Source organism: Cebidichthys violaceus, unplaced genomic scaffold, assembly GCF_023349555.1.
Source record: "Cebidichthys violaceus isolate CVI_PGR_0920_01 unplaced genomic scaffold, fCebVio1.0.p SCAF_30, whole genome shotgun sequence".
NCBI classification, from domain to species: domain Eukaryota; kingdom Metazoa; phylum Chordata; class Actinopteri; order Perciformes; family Stichaeidae; genus Cebidichthys; species Cebidichthys violaceus.
In genome coordinates, this window is record NW_027176484.1 from 1,368,242 (window position 1) to 1,380,930 (window position 12,689).

Sequence of the window (12,689 nt, forward strand, 5' to 3'; positions counted from 1 at the left end):
TCTTACATTTATATGTTCTGTTAGTCAAACGAGTACCATTGCAGGTTGAAGATACGTTTCACATTTCTCTTTGTATGAATGCATGTATCTACATATCTACGTATCTGTTTATACATTCATCTTGGTCATTAACATGTAACTCTTGCTTTTAAACTGAAATAAGACTGTGTGTCGCTTCCTCTCTTAATATTTAGATTTATTAGATTAATGATGAGTGCTGGACACATCCTGTCATTACAGGATGTGGACCTTTTTAAAAATATATATTTCAACACAGTCACCTTGTGACCTGATGTTTGATTGAAACGCTCCTTCTTGGTCTTAAAGGTACAGTGTGCAGAATTTAAGCGGATCTATTGGCAGAAATGGGATATAATATTAAGACGTATGTTTTTCTTCAGTGTCTAATCACCTGATAATAAGAATCGTTGAGTTTTTGTTTCCTTAGAATGAGCCGTTTTTATCTACACACACACACACACACACACAGCGGTGGCTCTTCACAGAGCCGGCCGCCATGTTTCTACAGTAGCCCAGAATGGACAAAACAAACACTGCCGCGTCAGCCATCTGTAGTCCTCCTTCACGCTTGACGCACGGGAGAAGTTTCAGTTGGTTGCGATCTGCAACCTCACCACTAGATGGCGCCACATACTGCACACATACTGCACGCTGCACGTTTCACTTAAATTTGACTTTTTAGTCGACTAATCTTTGATTTCTAAAATGTTGTGTTGACTAAAACTAGACGAGCAATGTTTTTGACGGGACTAAAATGTCCACAATTTTTAGTCTAAAATGTACTAAAAACACCAAGAACAAAGCTAAATCCAAAAAGTCAGACAAAATGAAGACAGTCATGGAACACATCTCGTGTATAAACTGTCACATGCATGAGAAGAAATTTCTGAAGATGATTTCTTCCAGTATTACCCAAATGCACAAAAGATATCACAGAAGAAGAAAAGCTCCTAAAAAAGATAGTTAGTGAATCTTGACTTTATAATATTTTATCACAGATAAATTTATACATTTATTTATTTTGGTGCCAAAAGCTTTGAAAGTGGGATTTCTTTGCCAGTGTGGTAATTCCAGATCTGATCTTTTCCCACAATGCTTTGTATTAATCATTTTTTTCAAAATGGCTACCACCCACGTCCACTTCCTGTGCGAAATATCCCATGATCCTCCGACTCTCCTCATGCAGGGAAATCCCTCCTGAGTCTTGCGCTGCTCATCTGAGACTCCAAACCAAGTTTAATATTTGATGAAATTAGTTCTGCTCGCTGCTTCTGCACTCTTTACTTCTGCTGAATGCCTCCCAGCCCTAAATTGCAACCTGAATGTCCCTTTTTAGTTAACGGTTGGTGCGTTTCACTTGTAATGAGTGACAATTTAAAGCTGCATGCGAAGAAAATCCCACCTTTAGACAATATTGATTTTAGCAGCAGCCCGCCTCATTGTTGTGTCAATTGTTTGCAGTTATTGTGAAACAAATTTAATGTACAACTTTTCTTCAACCTGTGAAAATAGACTGAGTGTGACAAACAATGTTTTCTGAAAAATCAAAGAGTTGTTTTTAAGACAAAAGTTGAGAGTTCACTGAATGTGGTGAACATAAATGTAGATCTACACTCACAACATGAGATGTTTTATACCATACCACTGCAGGCCTCCATTGATATTGTAACATGAATAACTTTATATCTTAAAAAGTGCAATGACGTGATGATTTTGTCTGCATGAAATGTCGCTATGTATATGAAAAGAGGACAATCTGAATTCGTATAAATAGCTCCACTTAACTGCAGGAAGGAATATTAAGATTTCTGAGCTCGGACAGCCGATAAACGATGAGCAGCGGAAATATGAGGAAGAGCGCTTGTTTACATAACTCATCTGTTTCTCTCTCTGTGTAATAAATTAGAAACGTCACACTCCAAACTCAGGTTTCAGGATGAGCAAGTGGCGTAAAAAGCCTGATGTTTATGTGAAACGGACTGATTTAGTGTCTCTGAGTGGGACTGAACTGCGTTCCTGCTGCTATTAACTGCCTTGTTATTGTCCACTAGATGAGAGCCATGCCTCGGGTCTGCGGAGCAGAGGGGGAACAATGTGCGCTGAACGTGTGTTTGGATTTGGAGTCCAGTGATTGATGTTCTGTGAGATTTACCCACCAACACTTACGAAGGTCTCACTGCACTGAAGACTGCTCTGCAGGAGGGGTAAGAGGCTGGAACATGACTATATTATTCTAAAAATCAATACATGTGCAGAGGAAGTGTGCTCAAATAAACACATGTATAGAGTAATTAAATGATCTGTCTGTCTGTCTGTCTATCTATAGATGTAGATATCTATAGATGTAGATGTGTATAGATGTAGATGTCTATAGATGTAGATATCTATAAATGTAGATGTCTATAGATGTAGATATCTATAGATATAAATGTGTATAGATGTAGATGCCTATAGATATAGATGTGTATAGATGTAGATATCTATAGATGTAGATGTCTATACATGTAGATGTCTATAGATGTAAATGTCTATGTATCTATCTATAGATGTAGATATATATGTCTATAGATATAGATGTGTATAGATGTAGATGTCTATAGGTGTAGATGTCTATAGATATAGATGTGTATAGATGTAGATGTCTATATATATATAGATGTGTATAGATGTAAATGTCTATGTATCTATCTATAGATGTAGATATCTATGTCTATAGATATAGATGTGTATCGATGTAGATATCTATAGATGTAGATGTCTATAGATATAGATGTGTATAGATGTAGATGTCTATATATATAGATGTGTATAGATGTAAATGTCTATGTATCTATCTATAGATGTAGATGTCTATAGATGTAGATATCTATAGATGTAGATGTCTATAAATATAAATGTGTATAGATGTAGATGTCTATAGATGTAGATGTCTATAGATGTAGATATATATGTCTATAGATATAGATGTGTATAGATGTAGATATCTATAGATGTAGATGTCTATAGATATAGATGTAGATGTCTATATATATATAGATGTGTATAGATGTAAATGTCTATGTATCTATCTATAGATGTAGATGTCTATAGATGTAGATATCTATAGATGTAGATGTCTATAGATGTAGATATCTATAGATATAGATGTGTATAGATGTAGATTTCTATAGATATAGATGTGTATAGATGTAGATATCTATAGATGTAGATGTCTATACATGTAGATGTCTATAGATGTAGATGTCTATAGATGTAGATAGATATAGATGTGTATAGATGTAGATATCTATAGATGTAGATGTCTATACATGTAGATGTCTATAGATGTAGATGTCTATGTATCTATCTATAGATGTAGATGTCTATACATGTAGATGTCTATAGATGTCTATGTATCTATCTATAGATGTAGATGTCTACAGGTTAAAGTCTACCATGATGCACTGAAACTGTTAACATGTTCTCCACTGTTGGCTCATCCCTCACACCACAGAAATAGCCCTCTGCAGCTCTCAGCTCTGGTGGTAGACAGCAGCATGTTGGGCTGTCATCACAGCGCTCTGAAAGCCTCTCACAGTCAGTCTGCATGAAAGAAAAAAATAATCGCATGATGTTTAACAGGTGAAAAGTGGTGTTCTATAGGTATCACATTTTCAACAATCTGTAATCAAAACCTTTTGGTGGGTGGCCAGGATTTCAGGGCTCAATTCTCTAAGTCTATTTTTATGTCCACAGAAAGTTTGTTTGTTTGGCTTTAATCACTTTGAAGGGTGTAAACAGAAACATGCAAAAATGTTGTAATTTCTTTCATCCAAAAAACATATTTTAATTTTATTTATAGAGCCCAACAACACATATTTGCCTCAGAGAGCTTTGCAATCTGTACAACAAACAGCATCCTCTGTCCTTGGCCCCTCGCATCGGAACAGGACCACCCCCCCAAAAAGAATAACCTTTAACAGGGAAAAAATAGGAGAGAGCAACTGAGGAGGGATCCCGCTCCCACAAGTGCAACAGATGAACAAATGAAGAAGTTAAAGTGAAGGGATTGCTGAGATGAAGCTGATCTAATGAGTCCAGAGGCTACAGTTGACGGTACGACGCACGTCATCTTCATCTGAGCAAAATAAACACACGTCCGCCTCAAAGCGATGACCTCAAATACAACGTTTGTGTTGATAAAACTAACACAAATACACACACTGCTGATCTAATAAGTGGAAGCGATCACAGGTCGTTTAAAAAAAAAAAAGAAATTCCCAAGAGAAATAATATCCAGCATCAATAATGATTGTTATTGTTGAGTCCAAATCATGTTAAGTTCCTTAAGATTTATTAGGCATGTGATGATGTGGAACTTAAATGGAGCTTTGCACTGTATTTCATCAGAAGTCTTGTATGTTTACGAGTGGGGAGTTTACATTCCAGAGACACTGCCACAAAACCAGAACATGACCGCGTGTCCAAACATCGTTTTAAAATTTGCTGGAGGAGATTGTCCGCTCCGTTTGGGCTGCCTGCAGGCGGAGGGCGTTACAGGCACTGCTGGGTCTGATTGTTATCAAGAGGCCTTCCTGTCTTTGAAATCCCTTGCGCTGGTTGAATGTCCACACACTGCTACACACAATCCTCATTATGGGTTCAGATCATAGAAATAGAGTAGAAGTAGAACGGACACTGGGCTGTTTTCCTCTGCATTTGAGTGGTGCAAAAGAAAATGGCGATTGCTGTTTGCCGGGAAGAGAGCGGACGCTGCTAAGGAGAAGGACAAGCTAGCTAGCTAGTCCTTCTCCCGAGCGGCGTTGAGTGAGATGGAGGGAACGTGAAACCCAACGCAGCTGCTGACTTGTTCGGCTCATTTGCTGTAACCAATGTAGCTTTAAAGCATGGTGAAATGAACAGGTTAGTTAAATAGCCAGCTGTTTACTTGTTTGCTAGCTAGCTTGTTAATTCCACCAATGATTTAATGCTACACTGGTTACATAAAATGAGCCGAACAAAGTAGCCACTCTTACTTCTGCCGAAGTGGTGCTCATTTGTGAAGAATATCTCGTTGAACCAAACGTGTAAGTATCACAAAGTTGCTTATTTTCTCTCAATAATCAAAAAGCCAGTGAAAGAATCTCATTGGCTTTTTGTCATGAGTAGAATACAACAAAAATACATCATCGCTGCAGCACTATGTTGGAGCACCGTGGCAACAAACATGGAAACATGGAAAAAAAGTTACATTATTTAAATCCTTTTTACCTTTCTGATTATTTTACGTGAATTAAACAAACAAGATTTTAATGAGCTTCAGAGGTGTTGATAGGCACGTTTTCTAGCAAGGCTCCTTCTGCTTTATGCTAAGCTAGGCTAACTACATCCTGCCTCCAGTTTAATATTAAAGGTGCCCTGTGAAAGTTTTCTTGTAAAGAAACAACAGAGCGTGTTTACATTTAGTGTTACTCACCACAACACATTGTGTTTATCTTTGAGCTCTGACTAATGCGTTTATTTCCTCATTTGCAAAGCCGAATATTAAAAAAAAAAATAAACGTGTCTTTAATCTTAAAATAATCAGAAGTTGCATAACCAGCCCCCTGTTTAATTATCCTCTCTTCCATCCTCGTTTGCATCATTATCTTGTTTCCCTTCTCGTCCCGCTTTCTGCCCTTTTCCCACCCACCTCACGTCCCCCTGAGAAGCTGGCAGCAGACTTCCAGATCCCACCAGCCTCTGCTTGCTGGGAATCTGCTGCCCTTTTGGTTTAAACAGCATAACCCTCCGTGTCCCATGTTCCATACGCAAACAGGAAGTGAAGACCTTATTGCTGAGGGAGGATGTTGCGAAAGTGTTTATTTTTCACCGTTTTTCAGTTTCTTGGTGTTTCATACGACAGCACCTCTGAAATATGAAGAAATCAGCAGGTTTGTTGTGATCATTTAGTTCTTAAAATGTCTTTAAAATCCTTAGGAAAGTGATTTTTTTTGGCATGTTTTCCCATGTTGAGAAAATCTCAGTGGAGTTTCTTTTTTATCTGCTAGTTTCATGAGAAAATGACTATTTAAATGGTCCCAGTGGGTTGTTTCCTCATCATTTCCTCTTGTTAGGGCTGCTCAGAGTGGGAGCGTAATAGGAAACACTTTGATATCAAGTTAAGAAAAAGATCATCTGTCGTTTCTCCAACCCCCCCCCCCCAAAAAAAATAAAAAATGCGTGTGAGAAAAACAGGGAGATCGACAGACTGCCAGTAAACAATGTGTTACACACAATCTCGCAGTAGTATATCTGGCAAATCCTCCGGAACATTTTTGAGCTCATAGTTTTGTTTTCTGCTTCGTATGAAACAATAAACACAGTTGCTGCTGGCACCGACTTCGTTGTCACTGTAGAAAACACAACAGCGCTGAGATCCAGGAGAGGTGGAGGCAATGAACTGGGGTTACGAACGTCAGGAAGCCGAACGACTGCCTGAATATATTTCTGATGTGTACCCGAGACCCCTTTTTTTTTCCTGTTTTCTTTACAAGTGATTAATGCTGATGTGCAAAACGCAAACAAAGCCTGCTTCAGTGCGTTCGGATGGTTTACATCATCGGTGGCGGTGAGAAAGCTTCGTCCAAACGCCTCCTCAGTAAAGCTGTGAACTATTTCTCTTTCCTCACGGCGAGGCCTGATGGATGTGGTCAGTGGTGCACATCTGGACCAGGAGGTGTTGGAGAAAGAAAATGGTTTGTTCCAGCTGCCGTTCAGAGGTTTTGACTCACCGGTTCAGCTGATTAAGGATTCTAATCGTTGTGGTTTCTTTGGTATCTAAAGCTAAACGCTTCGTGTTCATGAAAGTTTTGTGACGTTTTACATTCCTACATTACTTCTTGACCGTAATAGATATTGTAAGTAGTAACATTAACAAAGTGGAAGCAGCAGGTCATTAAAGTCAAGAAAAATGCCTTTTCAACCCTTAAAGATCACATCGCCGATCATACTGAGTACCTATTTAATAAAATATGCAAAGGTATTACCAAAAAAAACAATCTTCCTGTAAAACAAAATATAAGGTGTGCTTACGTGAGCTAGTGCTAATCAATGTTATCATCCATCCATCCTGCACTTTTTAGCTACATGGAGGTGTGTGGAGCCAACAGTCCTTTAGTTCTGTATCGTGCTACATTATAAGCCCGGCCACTTTTTAGTGGTCCTATAAAATGGTAAACCGCTCAAATTTTCATCTTTCATTTGGGAACGTACAGTACAGAAGATAAAGATACTGTAACTTCCGATTCAAGACGATAGAAACGGTTTAAAGCGTAGTTTATACTCACCATAGTGAAGCCGGCGCGAGCGCCAGGAGAACTCCGCAAGTCGTTGCGATGTAATGCAATGTAAAGCCGATGCGGAAGTGTCATGAACCTGCATTCTCTCTAGTGTCCATCAGGGGGCGACTCCTCTGGTTGTATAGAAGTCTAGTCTAAAATGACTCTACTTCTCTCTTGATTTATTCCCTCTGTAAACTAGAGATTGAGACCATAAACTCATGTTTACAATGTTTACTGTCTTCTTCAATACAGCATGATGTTCATTTAGTACATTATGGTCCATTTAGAGTCAAACAGACCACAAAGCAGGGTATGCTTTAGGGCGGGGCTACACAGTGATTGACAAGTCCTCTACTGTCAATCACTGTGTAGCTAGTGGAGCTAGCCTCAAGTGGCCATTTGACAAACTGCAGTTTTTGGCACTTCCACGTTGGCTTCATTTTCAGCACCAGAGGTTGCTGCTTGATAAGAACCCATTTTCTTCCTAACACATAGTTGTGGGGCCCGCTCACTCTACGAGGACCCCCCCCCCCACACACACACACACACACTCACACACACACACACACACCGTACGGGCCCTGGTGCAACCACACTGCCAGCACTTTCTATATTTAAGCGAGTGGTGTTGATTGAGATTATTGTAGCTGGTGATGATGCAGCCGACGAAACCACAGATTTAAGTAAATTTGTTGAGAATCGAATCACTCGACTGCCAATCCAATGAAACAAGTTGTTTTTGAACTTCCTCCATTTTGTTAACAATCATCTATTAAAAATACGCCTCCTGTGAAAACCCCCTCTTAATAACATCGCCTATACAACAACGAGCTGATGGAAAACAGCAGCTGTGAAACTGCTTCTGAGCGCAGCCGGTGACATCAAATGAAAGCATTAAAAATCATTATAAACGTCGTCGGCTGTCTACTGCTGCGGCACAAACCACGTCTCCTAAAACATTTGAACACACGTCTACCAATAGAACAAAGCAGAGGTATGTTTGAATGCGTGTCTTTAGCGGTGCGGCGTGTAGAAGGGTCGATTGATTTCAAAGCAGACGTGGAGGCTTCTCCGCCCTCCTTCTGTCCTTGCCGGCTCTCACAGCAGGTGTGACAATGTCTGACAAGTGTTAGAAGGAAGAGAAAAAAGAAGAAGAAGAAGAAGAAGGGCAACAGATAAAACGTGGCGACCGAATGGATAACCGGTGCTATCGCTCGCTAACGGGGCATTACAGACATCATAGGTTTAGACTCTCCCAATGAAATCGTTCAGTCGATGGAACCACGTTTCATGCCCGTCGCTCTGTTTTGGTTCCGCGGCTACATCCATGTTTGTTATCAGCTCTAATGTATTCGTGAAGAGGCACTATTTATTGGACAAAGTATTCACGTAACGTCACAAATGCGCCCCCCCCCCCCCCCCCCCCCTCCTCCTCGCTCAGTGTGTGGGTGGAAGGGCTTCAAAGTTTTCCTAGGACCTCCAAATGGATGTTTGGCTGTACCACAGAGGACACGCAGAACACAAGCTAAGTGCTTTAGCAGCGGGTGATGCTAACGCAGGAGGACAGGCTCAGCGTGGCGTGAAGCAGAAGAGTGCTGTGCGAGGTGACTTATGGGACAATGGGGCCGCTTTTCGCAAATAAAACATGAGGGCTTATCCAGAGCCTCTGAGCTGTTCCTCTCGGTTTTCTGTCAGGTGTTTGTGGGTAGAAAGAGGTGGGGGGGGGGGGGGGGGGGGGGGGGGGGGGCTGTTAATGCTCCTGAACTGTTTGGATTATCTGCCTGATACAATGAAGGGTAATTCAGTGGAACGTATTGCTTTTTGTTAATGCTCAGAAACTCCTAAACATCCAGTTTACACGTTTTTTTTCCCCCCCTAAGTAGCTTTAATGTTGTTAAAAATCACTTTGACAGTATTGAGAATTTATTCTGATTGAAGCTAAATGATTTTTACACGGAGGGAAATAATCAACCACAGGACTCCATGTTTTTATCGTCTTTATTTCCCCAAAAGTGTAGTCTAACCAAATATTTAGAAACTCTGGGATCTTGAATCTAAAATAAAGTTATGTGGTTTTATCGAAACAGTATATTTTAAGAGCTTTAACGTCATAAGATCTTATTTATATCTTATATAATTTATAAAAGCATGTACAAGTTAAACAGATATGAACGCAGCAGGGTTCAAATGAATAGATCACTGGACAGGACGCTGCTTTTGCTGAGTAATTGGTATTAATCTGGTATTTTAGAGAAGAATCATATAATGTGTTATATTTGATTTAGTGGTTTCTGTCACAAGATGAAAGGAAGGGGTCATGAGCTAAATACCAGTGAAGAGAAGAAAAAACCCATTCTGCTTCACAGAATTATGTTCTCTCTCTCTAAAGCTTTAGTTTTATTTTGAAACACTAGATGGTTTCACCTCTTTGTGAATCTAAAATTATTAAAATCAAGCATTCTAAGCATCAAATTATGAACGTACTCGACCTGTGATAAGTGACTTTTTGAGCCAAAAGATATGTAATATGTTAGTTTCCTAAACATAAATACAAATTCTCTGTTGTTGTTTTTTGTCGCTCAGTATAGAAATAGAAAGTCATTTAATTATTTTTTCTTGGTGGACACACAAATTAAACACATCCACATGACTACAAAGCTAGTGACGTAGAATTAAATACTGAGAAAGATTACTTGTGGTGGATATAGACCAACAGACACAGGACCTTTAACCACGAGACCGGTGTTCGATTTAAGCCCAACAACGATCTTTTTCCTCAACCTAACTACGGCCCTGTCTACACGTATACAGATATTTTTCAAATAGAGTTTTAGGACACCAAAACGGATATTTTTTGGGGGGAAAAAACGCCTTCTAAAGTGACGATTTTTAAAACCTCCGGTTACTTTGTATCTGAGAACGGAGCGTTTGGGAAATGATGACATCATCTCCCCACCTTCTCAGAGTCTTCATTGGCAGGTTTCCTGAAAGGCCACCAAGGCGTCTGAATATTTCGTAAAACAAGACTCCAGGTCGACGTTTTCTTGGGCTTTCATCGCCTTAAAGTGACGCTAAGCAGCAACTCCACTTTGTCGTCCGTCAACGCGAGTCAAATTTAGTTTTCACCATAGCACCAAATATCTAGAAAGTACAAATAAATAAATAGTGAGCTATTGCTTTACTATTGTTTACCATTCGTTTACAACGCCGAAGGAAATGGAGCTCACTGAGCGTGCTCAAATTCTTCTTCTCTGGTATTTGCAGTGTCGTTGACGAAGCCTTTATCGCCACCTAGTGGCGAGCGTTTGGAGTCGTTTTTACATTCCAGTGCGGACGGAGATATTTTGTAAAACGCAGGTTGTGTGGACAGTATTTTAATTTAAAACTTAAAAGAAACTTTCCGTTAATTTTGTATCCGTATACGTGGAGACGGGGCCTGAGTGGTTTTTTTTTTTTGCCTAAACCTAACTTATTTTAAGGCCAAACCATGTTTTTCCAAAACCGTTATAAGTGATTTTGATGCCTAAAGCTAATGTTTGTTTTGTATTACTATCCACCCCCCCCTCAAAAAAAGGTCATTCTGAGAGACACGAAAAACAAACAGACAATTCGTGCCCCTGCACACAAAACTAATTGATTGCATGGATTTCTGTTTCACAAACTATCGCGAGCCTCCATTAGAACATTTCTCACGCAATCGTACGTACGTGACGTCTTCCTGAACTGACACTGTTCCGTCCTCACAGCCTCTCGTGCGTCGTACAGTTCTTCCAGACTGGATACATTTGAGACACGTGGGACTAGTTGACATGTAAAAGCAGAAGACAGTTTTATCTTGTTTCTTCAATTAATGAGGAGCAGCAGCGATTTAAATTCCTATAAAGCCCCCGAGGTTCTGAGGCGATCCATTAAAAAAAAACAAAAAAAAAAAAACATCTCTTGATAATTTCAGCTATAAAAGTATCGGCCCTCAATTATGTAAAGCCTCTATGCCGACACTTAGAGAGAAGAGGTTTATGAATTTAGCTCCAAACTATGTCAAGCATTCCTTTGAATCCGACCGCAGCGACGCATTAATAAGACATCGTTTGCTCACGAATCTATCTTTACAGCGAGGACGTCAGTGACTTCTTTGGGCATAAAAGGTTCAGAGCTTCAGAGACTCAAATCTTGCTTTTTAACCCTTTGTGTTTCATTGGTCCCTATTTTTAATATAATAATTTGGGCCATTTTTGGACCGTTGCATTGAAGAGTCGTGGGAAAAGAGAGACACGCAACAAAGGCATTAAACAACATTTTCAGGCTTCAAATGACATATTTAGTGATTTGATAAAAGGTGTCAATCGTCAGAATTTAGAGATGGTACAAAAACGAACATTTTCTTTAATCTACATATTTTGTTTGCATGTTCTCAAACAATGGGAATAATCTGCTTTTGTTTGGAGCAGAGGTTTTTGAAAGTCTCGTCATATTAAGAAAGACGTGCAGTAGTGGACAAAATGATCCTGACCTTCATAACAATACGTATCAAAATAAGACAAATTTACACAATTATTAAAGCATCAAACTGATATTTAAAGCAATGAACTCTTTATGTGTGTAAAAGCAAAAAAGCTTCTAAGATTCATGCATTTGGACGACAGAGATTCTGGTTCTGTGCCTCACTTTGTCTCCTCTTAGTGAACCGTGAGGAGAGTGAGAGGTTGAGAGTAATAATTCCTGAATCGAGTTCAACCTTTATTTAACCAGGCCAAATAAAATAAATAGAATGATGCAGCTTCTGTGCATAAAGATGGTGGCCTCCCGTGATTTTAAACCGTCATGGTACGGCCTGAACGAACTGTTCCTTCTGAATACATTAATGAACACTCAGCAGCACCGTCAATATTTCATGGGCAGCGAGTGTAACTGCAATGACGAACGGAGCGTAATACGAGTTGTTCCGTAACAAAAAGTATATAATGCAGCTGCTGACTGAAAGGGACGGATCTCTGCAAATGTATTTTATTCATAGATGAAATGTGGAGCTGTGCCTCAATTCATATTTCGGCTTCAAGTGGAAATGGAGCCAGGTGACACAAAAACTGAACACAAATAGAAAAATCATGTGAGAAAAGAAATTGATAAACATGTTAAAACCCACCACACACACTCAACCTGGAGTTCATCCAGTGAACGGGTAAAACATCATCATCGTCTTCATCGTCACCCTTCACACCGGCTCCTACGGGCCTCCAGCTTCCACCTTCATCACAAACAAATCAGACGAAGATCCGTTTTTATTCAAATCTATTTGATTTTGTCTTGTTAAATAATTTAGAGTTTAATTCTAAAATAAAGGACGAGCTGCTATTTTCCAAAGATTTC